Source organism: Mauremys reevesii, linkage group 3, assembly GCF_016161935.1.
Source record: "Mauremys reevesii isolate NIE-2019 linkage group 3, ASM1616193v1, whole genome shotgun sequence".
Classification (NCBI taxonomy): domain Eukaryota; kingdom Metazoa; phylum Chordata; order Testudines; family Geoemydidae; genus Mauremys; species Mauremys reevesii.
In genome coordinates, this window is record NC_052625.1 from 87,507 (window position 1) to 108,476 (window position 20,970).

Sequence of the window (20,970 nt, forward strand, 5' to 3'; positions counted from 1 at the left end):
GTTGGGCATGGGGCTCTGTGGCATTATGACGAGGGGAAGGGACAATAGTCTCCTCTGCACAGTGACTCTCTCTTGGATGCAGGTGCAACGGGCTACTTTCTTCAGACAGTGGCTAATGCCAGGTGCCCCAGAGGGAACAAACAGAACAGGCAATAACCAAGTGATCCATCTGCTGTCACTCATTCCCAGCTCCTGGCAAACAGAGGATAAAGGCACCACCCCTGCCCATCTTGACAGCTGATGGATCTCCATGAACTTCTCTAGTTATTTTTTGAACTCCATTAAGCTTGACCTTCACATAATTCTCCAGCGAGGAGTTCCACAGGTTGTGTGTGCGTTGTGTGCTTTTAATTGTACCTGTAAAGGCGTAATGGGAGAAGAAGAACCTACACAACACTGCAGATTCCAATGATAACATTTGATTTTCCCTCCTGATTGTGCTTTGTAGCAACGAGAAAGAAGTGAAGGGTAAGAGCCCACCCCCATTGTGAGATGGAAAATGCACAAGAACCACGAGACAGTGAGCATTGTTGATGCCAGGCTATGCAGATGATGTCGAGCTGGGAGTGGAGCAGCCGTCACCATCAGTGAGATAAGTGTCTGGTTTGGGAAGGACTCTGGTAACTGCCTACGTGCATCTAGGCCGGGAATTAACATTAGCTGGGGCTCAGTTTGTTGGAAAAGAGTCCTGACTAGGGAGACAAGCTTTTCAGGGGCTGGTTATTTCTGTGGCTAGGAGTGTGTGTCCTCTGCAGCAGAACACTGGATCCAGGGGGATGACTCCAGCTGATGAGTTTCTTGCCTTCCTCCCATGGTTTTTCTCTCTCTTTCTCTGTACTCTAGTGTGTTGGCCAATTCTCTGTCTCTCTCTCCTCTCCTCTCCTTGTGTTGTCTCCCTTCATAGGACACGGGTAGGCATGCTACTTTGCATCCCCACAGGCTGTGTCTCGGGAGCTAGGAAGAAGTAGGAGGGGACAAAACTCACGCGGGGCAGTGGATGCGAGAGTGGAGCGGTGACTGTCGGTGTTAACTTGGTCTCTATTCATCGAGTGGCACCAATGTGGATGGGATGGGAGAGGGAGGCAGGGATGAGGGCAAGATTTCAACTACCAATAGAACTTTGTGTAGTGATGGCTCATGCTTGGCTTTTGCAGCTGCGCTTCCAGAGGAGCTGTCCAGGAGCCCCAGCCAGAGGCGAAAGTTGCAGAAGGGAACCTAAGCAGTCTGGACATCCTAAGCAGACATGAACAGTCCTCAGCTTTCTGCCTCCTGCATAACTGGCTGTGAGTAAGGGGTCAGTGTTTGGAATTCCTCATCTCTACTCGCTTTGGTTTTGTTCAGAGACTGTGAACTTCCTCGTTGAACACGGTGCTCTGTGGGATTCAGACTAGGGAAAGGCACAAGTCTCCTGTGCAGAGTGAGTATTTTGGATGTAGGTGCAACAGGCTGCTTTTTAGTTGCGGTGCTAAAGCTGTAATGGGAGGAACGGTGGAGCCGTGAGGTGTGGTAGATGCAAGAAGAACCTATGCATGTTGCAGACTGAGATGGTAACGGATTTGTTTTCCCCCTTGTGCTAGGTTCAGTACCAATGGAGAAGAAGTGGAGGGTCAGAGTCTGCTCTCCTCCTTTCATAAGATTTGATGTGTCTGGCCAGATTCTGCTGTGCAGAGTTGAGTATTTCAGGTGTTGTTTCAAGGGATGCTTTTTGATTGTAATGCTAAAGGTGCGATGGGAGGAGGGTTCAGGGCAGATCACCACTGTGTGGGAGAGGTAGAAAGAAGAGCCTCTGCAACATTGCCAACAGAGATGGTAACTTGTTTGTTTTTTCCCCTTCTGCTGGATTTAGTACCAAGGGAAAAGAGAGCTCACATCAGTCTACTGCCCTCATGCGATGGAAATCAAGTGAGAGCAATGGGACCATGAGAATTATTGCTGCCACGAACAAGCTGTGCAACTGGGAGAACAGATGTGACTCTCAATGAGATAAGTGTCTGTCTTGGTGATTGCTCTGTTTTTTGAGTAGCTGTGCTTATGAGGGAGACAGGATACCTATTTTCAGGGGCTGCTCAGTTCTCTGGCCAGTAGCGCTGTGTCCTCTGCAGCAGAAGGTTAGATCCAGGAGGATGACTGCAGGTGGAGAGTTGCGTGCCTTCCTCCCATGTCTGTCTGTCTGTCTGTCTCTCTGTTCCCTACTATATTGGCCAACACACACCCGTTCTCTGTCTTTGCACTATCTGCCTTTGTAGGACATGGGCAGGCATGCTAGGTGTGCATTGCCACAGGTTAGGTCTTGGGAGCCCTGGAGTAGTAGGAGGGGATGAAAGTCATGTGGGGCTGTGGATGCTAAAAAGGAGCAATGACAGTTGGTGTTAACTTGGTCTCTGTTCATCGAGTGGGGCCGATGTAGATGGGATGGAAGAGGGAGGAAGGGATGAGTGCAAGATTCCAAGCACCAATAGTGCTGTGTGTAGTGATAGTTCTTGTTTGGCTTCATTAGTTTGCAGAGGAATTGTCTAGGAGACTTAGCTGGATGAGACTATATCAGAAGTGGATCTGAGCAGCTTGGGCATCCTTTTAAAGAGACATGAATAATTCTCATGTTTCTGACTGGGTAAGAGGCTCTGATATTAAGGCTGGGGAAGGGACAAGAATCTCCTGAAAAAAGAGACTATTTTGCGTGCCGTTACAATGGGTCCCTTCTAGTTGCAGTTCTATAGTAGTAATGGGAGACGGGTTGCGAGCGGAGCCATGGGATATGGGAGAAGTGAAATGAAAAGACTACAACACATTGCAGACGGTGATGCTAATTTTTTGGATTTTTTCTCTATGTGCTGGGTTTAGTACCAAGGGAAAAGAAGTCAAGAGTCAGTCTACTGCCGTGACATGGTGAAAAGTAAGTGAGAGCTGTGAGACTGCGATCATTGTTGATCCCAGACAAGCACCATCCATCTGGGAGCTGAGTAGAGGCCACTGTCAGTGACATAAGTGTCTGGTTTGGGGAGGGCTCTGCTCACACCCCGCCTGAGTTCAAGTTGGGTAGCCTGGTAATGTAGGGCTGGGTGTGTAGGAAAAGGTTCCCCACTAGCTGTGGGTTACGAGGGAGAAAAGGTCCCATTTTCAGAGATGGCTCACTTCTCTGGTCAGGAACAGTTTCTCCACCGCAGCAGAAGGTTGTATCGAGGAGGATGACTCCAGGTGATGAGTTGCTTGACTTCCTCCCATGTTTCTCTCTCGCTCTCTACTCTAGTGTGTTGGCCAACACACTCTCTCTCTTCGCCCCCCTTCTTGTGCCGTCTCCCTTTATAGAACACTGGCATGTGTGTATTGCATGTCTCGTGAGCCAGGGAGTAGTAGGAGGGGACGAAAATCATGGAGGGCTGTCGGTGCGAGTGGAGCGGTGACTGTCACTGTTAACTTGGTCTCATTGTGGGGGGGGCCGATGAAGGTAGGATGGAAGAGGGAGGCAGGGATGAGGGCAAGAGCTCTGTGTAATGACGGCTCATGCTTGGCTTTTTTAGCTGTTCTAACAGAGGAATTGTTGTTCTGGAGCCGTAGCCGGAGGAGAAACTGCATCTGAGCAGCTTGGACATCGTTCTAAGCAGACATGAACAGTCCTCACTTTCTGCCTTCTGCATAACTACACTGCACGAGTTTTAGCATCACATCTGAAGCCTAAGGTAAATGCAGGGTAGCAGCTGAATACAGGCGGCTGCTTTCCTTTAGGTGGGTTTGGTTTCTCATAAAAGTTTTCCTCCTTGTTCTGGATGTGGGAGGAGAATTTCACTATTGTGGGAATAGCTGTGGGATTATGATGAGGAGAAGAGACAATAGTCTCCTTTAGTGTGACTCTATTGCAGGAGTCCCCAATGCGGTGCCTGTGGGTGCCATGATGCCTGCCGAGACAGCTATGTGCACCTGCCTACTAATTGCCAAACAAGCAGCGGCAGAAATACCACCTGGAACCAGCATCATCAAGAAGCGTTGTTGCCGAAATGTTGCTGATTTTCGGCGGCTGCGCCTCTCAATGACCCTGGTTCTTGGCAGTGATGACGCTGGTTCTCAGCGGCTGCTTGTTTGGTGACCAAGCTCTTCGGTGGCTAGTTGTCTGGTGCCCGCCACACTAAAAGGTTGGGGACCCCTGCTCTATTGGGTGCAGGTGCAATAGACTGACCAAGCACTGCCATTCTTACATTCAAATGTTATGCAGACCAAGGGTCCATGTACCCCAGTATCCTGTGTTCTGACTGGCTAACGCCAGGTGCTTCAGAGGGAATGAACAGAACAGGGAATCAAGAAGTGATCCATCCTGTGTCGCCCATTCCCAGCTTCTGGCAAACAGAGGTTAAGGGCACCATCCCTGCCCATCCTCAGCAATAGCCATTGATGCACGTATCCTCCATGAATTTATCTAGTTATTTTTTGAACCCTGTTATAGTCTTGGCTTTCACAGCATTCTCTGGCAAGGAGCTCCATATGTCGAGTGTGTGTTGTGTGCTTTTTAATTGTATCTATAAAGGTGTAATGGGAGATGATAGAAGAAGAACCTACACAACACAGCAGATTCCGATGATAACTTTTGTTTTTCCCTCTTGTGTTGTGCTTAGTACCGCAGAGAGAGAAGTCAAGGTCCCCGTTGTGAGATGGAAAGCACACAAGAGCCGTGAGACAGTGAGCGTTGTTGATGCCAGGCTATGGCGATGCCGTCGAGCTGGGAGCGGAACAGCCATCACCACCAGTGAGATAAGTGTCTAGTTTGCTGAAGACTCTGGTAACGGCACACCTGCCTCCAGGGTTGGACTGGTCGTTAAATGTGGCTCGGTTTGTAGGAAAAGATTCCTGACTAGCTGTGGTTACGAGGGAGACAAGGTTCCCGTTTTCAGGGGCTGGTCATTTCTCCGTCCACAAGCAGTGTGTCCTACGCAGCAGAGGGTTGGATCCAGGGGGATGACTCCAGGTAGTGAGTTTCTTGACTTCCTCCCACGTTTTTCTGTCTCTCTCCTCTAATATGTTGGCCAACACACACTCTGTCTGTCACTCTCTCTCTGTCCTTGCTTTTTCCTTGTGCTGTCTCCTTTTTTAGGACATGGACAGGTGTGGTAGGTGTGCATCCCCACAGGCTTGGTCTCAGGAGCTATGAACAAGTAGGAAGGGCCCGAAATCATGCAGGGTAGTGGGCACTAGAGTGCAACGGTGACTGTGGGTGTTGATTGAATCTCTGCTCTAGTGGAGCTGAAGCAGATGTGATGGGAGAGGGAGGCAGGGATGAGGGCAAGATTTCGTGCACCAATTGAATTTTGTGTCGTCATGGCTTTTGCTTGGGTTACTTGCTGCATTTGCAGAGGAATCATCCAGGAGCAGCAGCCAGAGGAGAAATTGGCAGACATGGACCTGAGCAGCCTGGACATCCTTCTAAGCAGAGATTAACAGGCCTCAACTTTCTACCTTCCACATAACGGGGTGTGAGTAAGCGGTTAGTGCTTGGAATCCCTCCTCTGTTGTCACTCCAGTTTTGCTCTTCGTTGGGTATGTGGCTCTGTGGGATTCAGGTGAGAGAAAGGCACAAGTCTCCTGTTCAGAGTGGCTGTTTTGGGTGTAGTTGCAACAGGCTTCTTTCTAGTTGTGGTCCTGAAGGTGTAACGGAAAAAGGATTATGGGTGGAGGTCTGGGGTGTGGAAAATGGGAGAAGAACCATTGCAGACTGAGATGCTAACCTGTTTGTTTCCCCCCTTTGTGCTGGGTTAGTACCAATAGAAAAGAAGTGGAAGGTCAGCGTCCACTCCTCTCCTGCGATGGAAAGCGAGTGAGTGCGATGAGATAGCAAGCATTACTGATGCCAGGTAAGAGCCATCCAGCTGGGAGTGGAGCAGCCACCACTCTCAATGAGATAAGTGTCTGTTTTGGTGATTGCTCTGCTCACTGCCCGCTTCGCTCCAGGAACTACTCTGTGCATTACCCTGCATGGCCATATGGTGTCCCTCTTCCTCTGAGAGAAATGCTCTGTGCATTACCCTGCGTGGCCACACGGTGTCACTGTAGCTCCATGCAGGAAAAGCTCTGTGCATTACCCTGCGTGGCCACATGGTGTCACTGTTCCTCTGAGGCCTGGTCTACACTAGGACTTTAATTCGAATTTAGCAGCGTTAATTTGAATTAACCGTGCACCCGTCCACACCAGGAAGCCATTTAATTCGACATAGAGGGTTCTTTAGTTCAAATTCTGTACTCCTCCCCAATGAGGGGAGTAGCGCTAAATTCGACATGGCTATGTCGAATTAGGCTAGGTGTGGATGCAAATCGAAATTAGTAGCTCCAGGAGCTATCCCACAGTGCACCACTCTGTTGACGCTCTGGACAGCAGTCCGAGCTTGGAAGTTCAGGAAAGCCCCGGGAAAATTTGAATTCCTTTTCCTGTCTGGACAGTTTGAATCTCATTTCGTGGTTGGACATCGGGGCAAGCTCAGCAGCACCGGCAGCAATGCAGAGCTCTCCAGCAGAGGAGTTCATGTAATCTGTGAATAGAAAGAGGGACCCAGCATAGACTGACCGGGAAGTCTTGAATCTGATTGCTGTGTGGGGCGATAAGTCTGTGCTTTCGGGGCTGCGCTCCCACAAATGGAATGCAAAGACCTATGAGAAGGTCTCCAAAGCCATGGCACTCAGAGGATACAGCCGGGATGCAATGCAGTGCCGTGTGAAAGTCAAGGACCTGAGACAAGGCTACCAAAAAATCAAAGCGGCAAATGGACGCTCCGGAGCCCAGCCCCAGACATGCCGCTTCTACGAGGCACTGCATGCCATTTTCGGTGGGTCTGCCACAACCGCCCCACCAGTGTCCATGGACTCTGACGATGGGATAGTGTCGACGGCCAGTTCCTTAACGATGTTCACGGACGGGGAAGATGAGGAAGGGTTTGAGGAGGACGAGGCAGGCGACAGTGCTTACAATGCTGATTTCCCCGACAGCCAGGATCTCGTCATCACCCTCACTGAGATCCCCTACCAACCCTCCCCAGCCGTTACCACGGACCCTGAATCAGGAGAAGGATCAGTCGGTAAGTGATTTAAACATGTTAACATTTATTTTTTAACAAAACAGGAATATAAGCTAGGCGAAAAGAAGGTCTATATAGAGGGGGACGGAACAGGCATCTTCTTCAGAGATCTCCAGGAAGCTGTCCTGGAGGTAATCAAAAAGCCTCCGCAGGAGGTTCCTGGGGAGAGCTGGCTTATTGGGTGCTCCATGGTAGCACACTTTTCCGCGCCAGGCTCTCACCTGGTACTCCGGGACCATTGTCTTCACGAGCATGGCAGCAAAGGCCCCTGGTTTGTGCTGGCTTTCATGCAGCATGTGCTCTCTGTCTGCCTCACTGACCCTCCTCAGGGTGATCTCGCGCGCAGACTCCTGCATTTAAGTAGAGTGCTTTGTGTACTATTAGTACTGGTAGTGCTTCACTGTTCCTTTGCACAACAAGAAACGTCACTTTACAGCCATGTGGTGGGGGCTGCAGAGTGGCAGCATACAGGGATCTTTCCCAGGGAAGAGCCGTGAGGGGGTGGAACAGGGGCAGAGTTTATGCTTTCAGGATTGCCTGCAGCAAGAGGACAGAGCTATACATTCACTTTTAAGCAGCCAAAAGTCTTTGGCTTACCATGCCTGGCTGCTCCACGGATTCTGCTGTCCTGCCCCGCTTCTCTGATCTGCAGTGCGATACCCCAGGCAATGAAAGTGAATTCAGAAAAATCAAACTTTCCCTGAGTGAGTTCGCATGAGATCAGTGTCTGTTAACAAGACCATGCACAGCACCTATTAGACTATGTTCATTGTTCGCAAAAATGTATCTTTGCAAGGAATTCACTCCCTTTTTCCCATCTCACAGCTGTGACTGTCTCCAGACCTGCCCCAGCATCCCCCTCACAGAGGCTGGCGCAGATTAGGCGGCGCAAGAAAAGGACACGGGACGAGATGTTTGCTGAACTTATGGGCTGCTCCCGAGCCGAGGCGGACCAGCAGAGCCAGTGGAGGGAGAACCTCACTCAGCAGCAGCGCTCACACAGCGAACGGGAGGACAGATGGCGTCAGGAGGACCAGCAGGCAACTCAAATGCTGCTTGGACTAATGAGGGAGCAAACGGACACGCTCAGGCGCCTTGTCGATGTTCTGCAGGACCGCAGGCAGGAGGACAGAGCCCCCCTGCACTGTATCTGCAACTGCCCTCCCCCGCCACAAAGTCCAATACCCCCCGCACCCAAAACAACCAGAAGGAGGGGCGCAAGGGGCCGTGAAAACTGTCACTGCACCCCAGCAGAGAGCTCAATTACCCACAAGCTCTCAGTCCATAAATTTTGAAAAGTCCCTACCTTTCTGGCTCACCCAAGCCCAAATCCCAGTTTCATCCCCGAATTGTGTTGTTGAGTATTAAAAGTAGTTTGCTGTTAATTACTGTTTCCGCCATATTTATTTGCAGAAGACTTTGTGTGAAGGGGAAGGGGCATTGTAATTGCGTAGGACAGTCACCATTACCAGGGTACAGACATGGGGGCAGGATCAACAGCAGGTCACACACAGAGTGCAGTCACTAGGCACCCTGGTCAGTCTGTGAGGTGTTTTTAATGTTCTGTTCATAGGCGGCAGGTGCCCTGCTCAAGGTATATTTGGAGGTGGGTCTCTGTCTGCTGACCCAGGGTCCTAGCGCCTGCCATCCGCAAATGGCAAGGCAGGCTGCCCTTACCCTGCCCTTTGTGGAGGCCAAGAATTAATTAATATAGGTTTGAAGGGATCTTAATGTATGTTAGAAGTTAATGTGACCCTGCATGCTGTAAGGTATGTGGTACAAAGAGAATTGTGTGAAGAGTCATTACGACCTTGTGAATTGCAGTCTTGTTTTCTGTTCTAGTATTGCAGACAAATAAGATAGCGAATAGGCTTATGTATAAACAAATGCAAATGTTTATCTTCAATGTCTCCAAGATTACTAACCATTGTCTGCTAGAAAGGTATAAAGATTGTTATGAATTGTTTACTAATTGAGAGAGATCCGTCCGGGACAAGGGGCAACCCAGTTCCTGACACTCTCTCCCTCTTGTGTTCACTAGAGAATTAATAAAGTATTTTGATTTTGCTGCACCCAAACAAAAAGCGAGAACTGAGTTTTTCTTCGACACCTTCCACCACAGCCTTGAGCCTCTACAATGCCCCAAACCCTCAGCCCCAGCCAGAGCCCTCATCCCCCTACACCTCCTCCCCCTTCCCACACACCCCTCACCCCTTACTACGCCCCCACCCCTGCCTAGAGTCTGCACCCAAACTCCGTCCCAAACCCTGCACCCCTCACCCCTTCCTGCACACCCACCTGTAACCGTCCTCCCCCCAGAGATCGCTGTAGGAGCGGTAGCCTATCATTCCTGGAGTCTAGAAGCAGTCTCTACATCACTGCACACCCTACCCACCACAGTCCGCGTCCCTGTTTCAACCCTTTAACGCGGCATCATTAGTAAAGACAAGGTTGTTAATTTAAAATAATCCATTACCTTTATTTTACACGGGTGTTGGAAAGGGGGAAATGTGGTGAACGGGGTATGTAAGCATAGAAAAAAGTCAACAGTAAGTGAAACGGGCAGGTTCAGCTTCTCTGTAAAGAAACAAAACTGTCACAGGTTACCCTGCTCGCTGAGGAACCTAGCTTTCAAAGCCTCCCGGATGCACACCGCTTCCCGCTGGGCTCTTCTAATTGCACGGGTGTCTGGCTGAGCATAATCAGCAGCCAGGCGATTTGCCTCAACCTCCCATCCCGCCATAAAGGTCTCCCCCTTCCTCTCACAGAGATTGTGGAGCGCACAGCAAGCTGCAATAGCAATGGGGATATTGGTTTCGATGAGATCCGAGCGAGTCAGTAAGCTCCTCCATCTCCCCTTCAGATGTCCGAAAGCACACTCCACCACCATTCTGCACTTGCTCAGCTGGTAGTTGAAGAGCTCCTTGTCACTGTCCAAGGTGCCTGTATAGGGCTTCATGAGCCAGGGCATTAGCGGTAGGCTGGGTCCCCGAGGATCACTGTAGGCATCTGCACATCCCCAACATTTATTTTGTAGTCCGGGAAGAAAGTACCTTCCTGCAGGCATTTAAACAGACCAGAGTTCCTGAACACGCGCGTCATGAACCTTGCCCGGCCACCCGACGTTGATGTTGGTAAAGCGTCCCCTGTGGTCCACCAGTGCTTGCAGCACCATTGAAAAGTAGCCCTTTCGGTTAATATACTGGCTGGCCTGGTGGGCCGATCCCAGGATAGGGATGTGAGTCCCATCTATAGCCCCACCGCAGTTTGGGAATCCCATCATGGCGAAGCCAGCTCGTCATAGATGGACGTTTCCCAGGGTCACTACCTTTGAGAGCAGGAGCTCCACGATTGCGTTGGCAACTTGCATCACAGCTACCCCCACGGTAGATTTGCCCACGCCAAAGTGGTTCGCTACTGACCGGTAGCTGTCTGGCGTTGCAAGTTTCCACAGGGCTATGGCCACTTGCTTCTGCACAGTCAGGGCTGCTTGCATCCTGGTGTCCTTGCGCTTCAGGGCAGGGGACAGCAAGTCACACAGTTCAAGGAAAGTGCCCTTACGCATCCTGAAGTTTTGCAGCCACTGTGATTCATCCCAGACCTGCAGCACTATGCGGTCCCACCAGTCCGTGCTTGTTTCCTGGGCCCAGAATCGCTGTCCCAGAGCATGAACATGACCCATTGCCACCATGATCTTCACGGCGCGGTGTACCGTGCTTTGTGAGAGGTCTGAGCCACTCTCTGACTTCATGTCTTCACTGCGCTGCCGGATCCTCCTCGCCCGATTTCTCAGCATCTGACTGTGGAAGAGGCGGACGATAAGGTGCGAGGAGTTGTCAATGGCCATCAGTGCAGCGATGATCGCAGCGGGCTCCATAGTCGCACTGCAGTGCTGTGGCGTCCGTGCTGTCACTGACCAGAAAAAGTGTGCAAACTGATTTCCCGCCGGCGGGAGGGACTGTTGAATTCTGACAGTTATCCAAGACCACCCTCAACACATTTTTTCCCCCAGCAGGCATTGGGGGCTCTACCCAGCATTCCATTGGGCAGCGGGGACTGCGGGAACTGTGGGATAGCTTCCCACAGTGCACTGCTTCCAAAGTTGATGCTGGCCCCGTTAGTGTGGAATCACAAAGTCGAATTAGTGTTCTTAGTGTGGATACACAAATTCGACTTCGTAAGGTTGATTCCACAAATTCGAATTAAGTTGCATCGAACTACTCTTGTAGTGTAGACATACCCTGAATGTGTTCATCCTATGTGTTTGCACGTATTATCTCTATATCTGGAGCTAGGAGAATAAGATATAAACTTGTCTCACTGATGTAAATGTATTAAGTGGAGGCCTTTAAGGGTGCTCCAGAAAGAATCAGTCGTAAATGGCCTTAGTTACTTGAACGCCTTCCTGTATAGGTGTGGGCCAGCCCATGGGGAATGGAGATGAGGGGTCTTACAGTGATATGTGATCATGCCACCTGGTACTGAAATCCATCTTAAACCTGGTGCTTTTCCATGTAGCAGGAGGGGTGGGGACCCAGAGAGATAAGATTCCAGCCTTGTGCCAACACTATAAAAGGGGGTGGAGCAGCACAAAGGGGGCCAGTCGTGAGCAATCCCCTGCTTACCAGCAAGATGTCTGCTGAAACTAACACTACCTGGGGAAAGGATCAGGGCCAGAATAAGAAGGAGTCTAATCTGTGAAAGAAGCTTATTGGAACATTCCTGAGGGTGAGCTATTACCTGGCATCAGTTTCTTGATGTATTAGGCTTAAACTTGTGTGTTTTTGCTTTATTTTGCTGGGCGACTTACTTTGTTCTGTCTGTTTTTACTTGAAACCACTTAACATCATTTTTGTTTAAGTAGGATTTATTAATGAACCCAAAGTAAGTGATTCATACCTGGGGGAGCAAACAGCTGTGCATCTCTCTCTATCGGTGTTACAGAGGATGGACAATTTATGAATTTAATCCATATAAGCTTTATACAGAGTGAAATGGATCTATTTGGGGGTTTGGATCCCATTGGGAACTGGGTGTCTGGGTGCTGGAGACAAGTAAGCTACTGAGCTGTTTTCACTTAAAGCCTGCAGCTTTGGAGGCGTGGTTCAGACCCCGGGTCTGTGTTGCAGCAGGCTAGCGTGCCTGGCTCCACAAGGCAGGGTTTTGGAAGACCCAAGCTGGCAGGGAAAATGGGCTCAGAGGTCATTTCAGTACGTCAGGTGACAGTCCCAAGGGGGTGTCTGTGACTGAACCCATCACACGGTGCCTTTGTAACCTGAGACCCAGGAATGGGATGCAACCAAGTGACTTTTTGCTCAGGAAGAGACACAAAGACAAGGAGGGGGAGCAATGGGGGGTGTCTGAGTTTGGGTCGCTGGAAGCTGGCAGTCTGCTTGGGGGGACTGGAAGAGTGAGAATCCAGGGCATCTGGCCCACAACTCTTCAAGATGGACTGGGCTGAAAGTCATTGATTTCTGTGCTAACGAGTTCCGTTCTACGCTGCCTTCCTGTCAAATAATAAAACTTCTGTTCTCCCGGCTGTCTGAGAGTCACTGCTGACTGCGGAGCTGGGGTGCAGGGCCCTCTGGCTTCCCCAGGATCCTGCCTGGGCAGACTTGCTGTGGGAAGCACACAGTGAGGCAGGGAGGGGATGCTGAATGCTTTGAGATCAGACCCAGGAAAGTTGAAGCTGTGTAAGCGTCTTCCCCTGACTGTGTGCTCAGAGAGAGGAGGCTCCCCCAGAGTCCTGACTGGCTTTGTATGGAGTAGTTCCAGAGCATCGCCTGGTGACTCTATGACCGAGAGGGGGAAAAGTGTTGTTTTTTTTCAACCTCTGTGACACCTGAAACAGTGGTGTGTCAGAGGGATTCCCACCTTCTGAATTACTCCAGCAGTGTTTCTGCTTTTAGAGCCATGTGGAATTGATCTTCTCCACTTTCTACAGTTCCACCACTGAATGTGTCATATGACTCAGGGTTTTCAGCCCTCTGTTTGTGGATCACAATTTGTTTTCTTTGCTCCTAAAACAGTAATTTAGGGCCTGAGATGAAAGTGTCACAGACCTGGATGGGGAATTTGAATGGATCTCAAATACAGTGAGATCATTTGGAGTTTACATTGCAGTTTCCAACTGTTGGCCAAGCCTGCTATAGGACTTTTCCTACTGAGATGAGATTGTTTGCAGATGGGGAGGCTGGCTGGTTGGTTTGTTTATTTGTTTTTTCCCCATTATGATGATGCTAGCACTTTTGTAAATAATATGACTCAAAACTAATGAGTGAAGGAGGTTTGAATGGCTCAGAGGAGAATGCAATGGGAGAATCTCTTGTCCTGATTCTGAGTCATGTAGCGTATAGGACTAACCAGCTTGCTTGCATATATTTTATATTAAACTTAAAATATATATCTATCTATGAAAAATCTATAAACCTATTACAATAAACCAAATACTTGAGGTCTCTTGCGTTACAGCCAAGATTACTTTAAGGCTATATCCCGTATGTTAAGCTAAGGAAAGTTAACTTTACTTTTCAGGGTAAATGCTCTTAATATAGATGTATTAACAGCTGACACGTTATAGAAGTAAATAAGTATCCACGCCTATGTCTCTAACCTTCTACCTAGACCCATAGATAATGAAGAATGGCATAGGGGGGGTTTCAACCCTCCTATGCCCACAGACTTAACAGGGACATCACAAGGAAACTTATGTGAGTATGCTGTATACATGTCATCAGTACACACAAACCTATTACCCTATGGAGTAAGTGTAGTCTAACGTTTGTGGGCGAGGAATAAACTGTGGGCATAGGAGGGAGGATTTCCGGCACTTATGCCCTATAAAAGAGGTGACCCTCCTCGCTAGAGCACTTCACTTCACTGCACTCTGCTCTATCATTTTCACTTACTCTATCTTACTCACAGTCTGTAGCAGGGTGGACCCTGCTCTGGCCCTGAAGGGGTTAAAAACAGCCCTGGGAAGGGGCTTTTTGGCTGGGCTGATTGGGGAAATGGCTGCAGCTGGGGGCCATGCCCCAAACTGAGCCCAGGGCTTTACAAAAGGCAGGGAAGCCAGGAGGTCCAGACAGTCTCTCTCTGCCTTCAGAGGGAGATGGGCCTGGCTGCTTAGGAGCTGAGATAAGTACCTAGGGTGAAGCAGGGCTGGGGAAAAGCTGAGGGGCTGAGGAGCTCCAGCCTAGAAAGCCCCAGGCTGTGGCGTAGCGAAGGGCCAACAGGTACTGGGGGTTGCAGAGGGCAGCCCAGGGGTAGGCCAAAGCAGCAGGTCCAACCCAACCCTGCCAATGATGAATAGGCTGATACTGCAGTCTGCCCCAGGGTGTGGGGCTAGACAATGACTGACAGTAGCCACATACTGAGGCAAGGTAGGGATAGAGGGTGGGGGTTCCCTGAGACAGAAGGGGAAGCCTAAAGAAAGGGGTTACTGCTAGGGGGCAGCACCCCATGAGAGGGCACCAGGTCCAGGGAGGGACATGGGGGCCTGAAGACGGGTGGATCACCAGCCTGCAGAGGGCGCTCCATTGCCTGGATCGAGCTAATTCCCGAAGTCACTAACAGGAGGCACTGCAGGGGTGAGTCCGACCGTGTTGCACAGTCACTCACTCTATTCTATCTACGATAGTAGTAGCCATTATTAATAGGCTGTCCTTGTTGTTCTTAAACTTTGTTTTAAGGGAACTAGACTAAGCTTGGTTTCCCTAAGCTTTTCTTCTTAGTCAATAAACCCTAATAAATAAAACTAACTTAGGTTTTAATTTTAAGTTTAAGTTAGCTCTTAGCATTAGTTTTTCTAAGCTCTGCATCAAAAATTAAGAAACTTGAAGCTGCAAGGCTGGGCCTGTGTCTCTTACTTTACACACTTTCTTGATAACCTGGGGGTATCAGAGGGGTAGCTGTGTTAGTCTGGTTCTGTAAAAGCAGCAAAGAATCCTGTGGCACCTTATAGACTAACAGACGTTTTGCAGCATGAGCTTTCGTGGGTGAATACCCACTTCTTTGGATGCAAGTAGTGGAAATTTCCAGGGGCAGGTATATATGCAAGCAAGAAGCAAGCTAGAGATAACGAGGTTAGATCAATCAGGGAGGATGAGGCCCTGTTCTAGCAGTTGGTCCATGTATAGGTCCATGTGGCAGGTGCCCATGGAAGAACTCCACATGGACTCCTCCTGAGGGTCGAAATGACAGTCTGGACCTATACATTGAATGCTTCCGATGACGTGCACAGGCAGAAATTGTGGAAAAACAACATCGCTTGCCTCACAACCTAAGTCGTGCAGAATGCAATGCCATCCATAGCCTCAGAAACCATCCTGACATTATAATCAAAGAGGCTGATAAAGGAGGTGCTTTTGTCATCATGAACAGGTCTGACTACCAAAAGGAGGCCACCAGACAACTCTCCAATACCAAATTTTACAGGCTATTTCCCTCAGATCTCATTGAGGAATACACTAAGAAACTGCACCATCTACTCAGGACACTCCCTACACTAACACCGGAACAAATCAGAATAACCCTGGTCGGGGCTCTAAAGGTATGTTATCTACTACCCAAGATCCACAAACCCGGAAATCCCGGACGCCCCATCATTTCGGGCATTGGAATCTCACTGAAGGATTGTCTGGATATGTAGACTCTCTACTCAGACCCTATGTTACCAGCACTCCCAGCTATCTCCGTGACACCACTGATTTCCTGAGGAAACTACAATGCATTGGTGACCTTCCAGAAAACACCATCCTAGCCACCATGGATGTAGAGGCTCTCTACACAAACATCCCACACACTGATGGAATACAAGCTATCAGGAACAGTATCCCTGATGATGCCACAGCACAACTGGTTGCTGAGCTCTGTGCCTTTAGCCTTACACACAACTATTTCAAATTCAATGACAATTTATATCTCCAGATCAGTGGCATTGCTATGGGCACCCGCATGCAGGGCCGCCCGGGGGGGGGGCAAGAGGGGCAATTTGCCCCAGGCCCCGAGCCCCAAAGGGGCCCCCACCAGAGTTTTTTGGGGCCCCTGGAGCGGGTCTGGAAAACTCTTGTGGGGCCGGGTGCAGGCGCTTCTTCCAGTCTTTGCCAGCGGGGGGTCCTTCCGCTCTGGGGGCGGAAGGACCCCCCACTGGCGAATTACCGCTGAAGATGGAGCGGGACCCGCCGCCGAAGTTCAGCTCGGTCTTCGGCGGCAATTCGGTGGCGGGGGGCCCTTCCGTTCCGGGACCTGCCGCCGAATTACCACTGAAGACCGGGCTGCGCTTCGGTGGCGGGTCCCGCTTCGGCAGTAATTCCGTGATGGTGGGGCCCCCGCTGCGGGTCTTTGGGCACTTTGGTGGCGGGTCCCGGAACGGAAGGGCCCCCTGCCACCGAAGACCCTGGGCTGCTGGAATCCTCTGGGTGGCCCTGCCTGCATGGCCCCACAATATGCCAATATTTTTATGGCCGACCTGGAAAAATGCTTCCTCAGCTCCCGTCCACTCATGCCCCTTCTCTACCTACACTACATTGATGACATCTTCATCATCTGGACCCATGGGAAGGAGACTCTGGAAAAATTCCACCATGATTTCAACAGCTTCCACCCCTCCATCGACCTCAGCCTGGACCAATCTACACAGGAGATCCACTTCCTAGACACCACGGTGCAAATAAGCGATGGTCACATTAATACCACCCTATACCGAAAACCTACCGACCGCTATGCCTACCTTTATGCCTCCAGCTTCCATCCTGGACACACCACAAGATCCATTGTCTACAGCCAAGCACTGAGGTACAACCGTATCTGCTCTAACCCTGCACACAGAGACCGACACCTAGAAAATCTCCACCAAGCATTCTCAAGACTACAGTACCCACATGAGGAAATAAGGAAACAGATCAGTAGAGCCAGACGTGTACCCAGAAGCCTCCTACTGCAAGACAAACCCAAGAAAGAAACCAACAGGACTCCACTGGCCATCACATACAGTCCCCAGCTAAAATCCCTCCAACGCATCATCAGGGATCTACAACCGATCCTGGACAATGGTCCCACACTTTCACAGGCCTTGGGTGGCAGGCCAGTCCTCGCCCACAGACAACCTGCCAACCTGAAGCATATTCTCACCAGCAACTGCACACTGCACCATAGTAACTCTAGCTCAGGAACCAATCCATGCAACAAACCTCGATGCCAACTCTGACCACATATCTACACCAGCGACACCATCACAGGACCTAACCAGATCAGCCACACCATCACCGGTTCATTCACCTGCACGTCCACCAATGTAATATACGCCATCATATGCCAGCAATGCCCCTCTGCTATGTACATCGGCCAAACTGGACAGTCTCTAAGGAAAAGGATAAATGGACACAAATCAGACATTAGGAATGGCAATATACAAAAACCTGTAGGAGAACACTTCAACCTCCCTGGCCACACAATAGCAGATCTTAAGGTGGCCATCCTGCAGCAAAAAAACTTTAGAACCAGACTTCAAAGAGAAACTGCTGAGCTCCAGTTCATCTGCAAATTTGACACCATCAGCTCAGGATTAAACAAAGACTGTGAATGGCTTGCCAATTACAGAACCAGTTTCTCCTCCCTTGGTTTTCACACCTCAACTGCTAGAACAGGGCCTCATCCTCCCTGATTGATCTAACCTTGTTATCTCTAGCTTGCTTCTTGCTTGCTTATATATACCTGCCCCTGGAAATTTCCACCACTTGCATCCGAAGAAGTGGGTATTCACCCAGGAAAGCTCATGCTGCAAAACGTCTGTTAGTCTATAAGGTGCCACAAGATTCTTTGCTGCTTTTAAACAAAGGGTGTAAGTATGTTAACCAAAGATTTGCTGCATATAATACTATATTATCATATGTATCTTTTGAATAGCAGTAATGCAATTGTACCTTTGTAACTCTGGGTATTTTACCATTGACTTACTATTTCATTGATTTTATTAAAAAATCTTTAAGGATATATCTGTCTCAGTGTGAGCTTCCTGTCATACCCCCGAGGGGCCTTTGTAAATTCTGTGAAGCCTAATTCGAAAGAAGTGAATCTTGAATAGTGTCCCCTATGGAAAGGAGAGGTGTGTCTCAAATTCTGTTGCCTCCAGAAATAAAGGGTGTGTTATCAATAGTACTTCTTGTAGAAACACAAGGTGTGTCACAAATACTGTCCCCATCGGGACCAAAAGGTATGTTCTGAATATTGTTCCCTCTGGAGAGGTGTGTCTCAAATAGTATCCCCTCCAGACAATGAGTCACCCCTTCTAATAGTAGTCCTCCTGAGAACAAGAGGTGTGCCCTGAATACCGTCCTTTCTGGCAACAAGAGATGTGTTATGAGTACAGTGTCCTCCGGAGACATGGAGCGTGGCATGAATACTTTGGCAACAAGAGATGTCCCCTGAATAATGTCTCCTTCAGAAACGACAGGTGTAACACAAATACTGTCGCCTCCATGTTGCCCCCCCTCCCCGAAACATGTGTTTTATCAGTTTTACTCCTCCTGGGAACAAGGGGTGAGTTCTGAATACTGTCCCCTCTGGAAACAAGAGGTGTGTCTTGAATAACATTCCCTCCAGAAAGCAGGGACGTGTGATCAATAGTACTCCTTGTGAGAAGAAGTGGTGTGGCCTGTGTACTGTCCCTGCTGGGCACGTAAGATGTGTTATGAGTACTCTACCCTCCAGAAACAAGGGGTGAGTCACAAATACTGGCCCCTCTGGAAACAAACGTTGTCCTCTGAATAGTGCTCCCTGAAGAAACAAGGGGTGCGTCATGAATTGTGGTCCCCCTGCAGAAACAAGAGGTGTGTCATAGATAGTACTCCTCCTGGGAACAAGGGGTGTGTGCTGAATAGTGTCCTTTGTAGGAACATGAGATGTGTTATGACTCCCCTGCCCTCTGGATGTAAGGGCTGTGTCATGAATAGAAAGAAGAGGTGACCCCCTGAATACTGTCCCCTGCAGAAACAAATGGTGAGTCGTGAATTGCAGTCCCCCCAGAAACAAAGGGTGAGTCGTGAATTGTAGTCCCACCAGAAACTAAGGGTGTATCCTGAATAATGTCCCCCCCAGAGAACAAGGGCATGTCGTGAATTGTAGTCCCACCAGAATCAAATGGTGTATCCTGAATAATGTCCCCCCACCCAGAAACAAAGGGTGAGTCGTGAAATGCAGTCTCCCCAGAAACGAAGGGTGAGTTGCAAATTGGAGTCCCCCCAGAAACAAAGGGTGTGTCCTGAATTGTAGTCCCATCAGAAACAAGGGGTGTATCCTGAATAGTGTCTACCCAGAAACAAGAGGTGTATCCTGAATAATGTCCTCTCCAGAAACAAAGGATGTGACCTGAATTGTAGTCCCTGCAGAAACAAGGGGTGGTCCTGAATAATGTCCCCTCCAGAAACAAAGGGTGTATCGTGAATTGTACTACCCGTAGAAACAAGAAGTGTATCCTAAATACTATCTCCCCAGAAACAAAGGGTGTGTCGTGAATTGCAGCCTGCTCAGAAACAAGAGGTGTAACCTGAATACTGTCCCCCCAGAAACAAGAGGTGTTTCCTAAATACTGTCTCCCCAGAAACAAGAGGTGTATCCTGAATAATGTCCCCTCCAGAAACAAAGGGTGTGTTGTGAATTGTAGTCTCCCCAGAAACAAGAGGTGTATCTTGAATACTGTCTCCCCAGAAACAATAGGTGTATCTTGAATACTGTCTTCCCAGAAACAATAGGTGTATCCTAAATACTGTCTCCCCAGGAACAAGAGGTGTATCTTGAATACTGTCTCCCCAGAAACAATAGGTGTATCTTGAATACTGTCTTCCCAGAAACAATAGGTGTATCCTAAATACTGTCTCCCCAGGAACAAGAGGTGTATCCTGAATACTGTCTCCCCAGAAACAATAGGTGTATCCTAAATACTGTCTCCCTAGAAACAATAGGTGTATCCTGAATAATGTCCCCTCCAGAAACAAAGGGTGTGACCTGAATTGTAGTCCCTGCAGAAACAAAGGGTGGTCCTGAATAATGTCCCCTCCAGAAACAAAGGGTGTATCGTGAATTGTACTACCCCTAGAAACAAGAAGTGTATCCTAAATACTATCTCCCCAGAAAGAAAGGGTGTGTGTCGTGAATTGCAGCCTGCTCAGAAACAAGAGGTGTAACCTGAATACTGTCCCCCCCAGAAACAAGAGGTGTTTCCTAAATACTGTCTCCCCAGAAACAAGAGGCGTATCCTGAATAATGTCCCCTCCAGAAACAAATGGTGTGTTGTGAATTGCAGTCCCCCTAGAAACAAGAGGTGTATCCTGAATAATGTCCCCCCACCCAGAAACAAAGGGTGAGTCATGAATTGGAGTCCCCCCAGAAACAAAGGGTGTGTCCTGAATTGTAGTCCCACCAGAAACAAGGGGTGTATCCTGAATACTGTCCCCCCCAGAAACAAGAGAGGTGTCATCAATAGTTGTCGTCCTGGGAACAAGGAGTGTGTCCTCAATAGTGTCCCCTCCAGAAACAAGAGACGTGTCACAAATTCTGTCCCCACTGGAAATGAGAGGTGTGACACAAATAATGTCCTTGCAGAACCAAGAGTCTGTCATCAATATCACTCCCGGGAACAAGGGGTGTGTACTGAATAGTGTCCCCTCCGGAAACAAGAGTTGTGTCCTGAATACTAACCCTACATAAACCAGAGGTGTGTCATCAATAGTATGCCTCATGGGAACACGAGGTGTGTCCTGAATCCTGTCCTGTTGAGAAACAGGGATGTTTCTTGCCCTTATGGCTTGTAAAAAGTGATATTAGAAGCAATGGGGCATGGCTCCCTGGTGCCCTCTGTATCAGTGCCCCTGTGCTTGGTGCAGCTCCATGCAAAGCTGGTCATGGGAACCTCTTGTCTGCT

The 20,970-nt window shown here is 49.2% G+C and overlaps 1 long non-coding RNA gene across 1 annotated transcript; it reads left to right on the forward strand.

Moving 5' to 3' along the window:
- Positions 1-1,265: 1,265 nt before the first annotated feature.
- LOC120401905 lies at positions 1,266-5,837 on the forward strand. The gene is made up of 7 exons (XR_005596827.1): positions 1,266-1,417; positions 1,578-1,669; positions 1,847-2,611; positions 2,842-2,893; positions 3,519-3,677; positions 4,605-5,459; positions 5,743-5,837. It is a non-coding gene; the product is annotated as an uncharacterized LOC120401905 (long non-coding RNA).
- Positions 5,838-20,970: the final 15,133 nt, after the last annotated feature.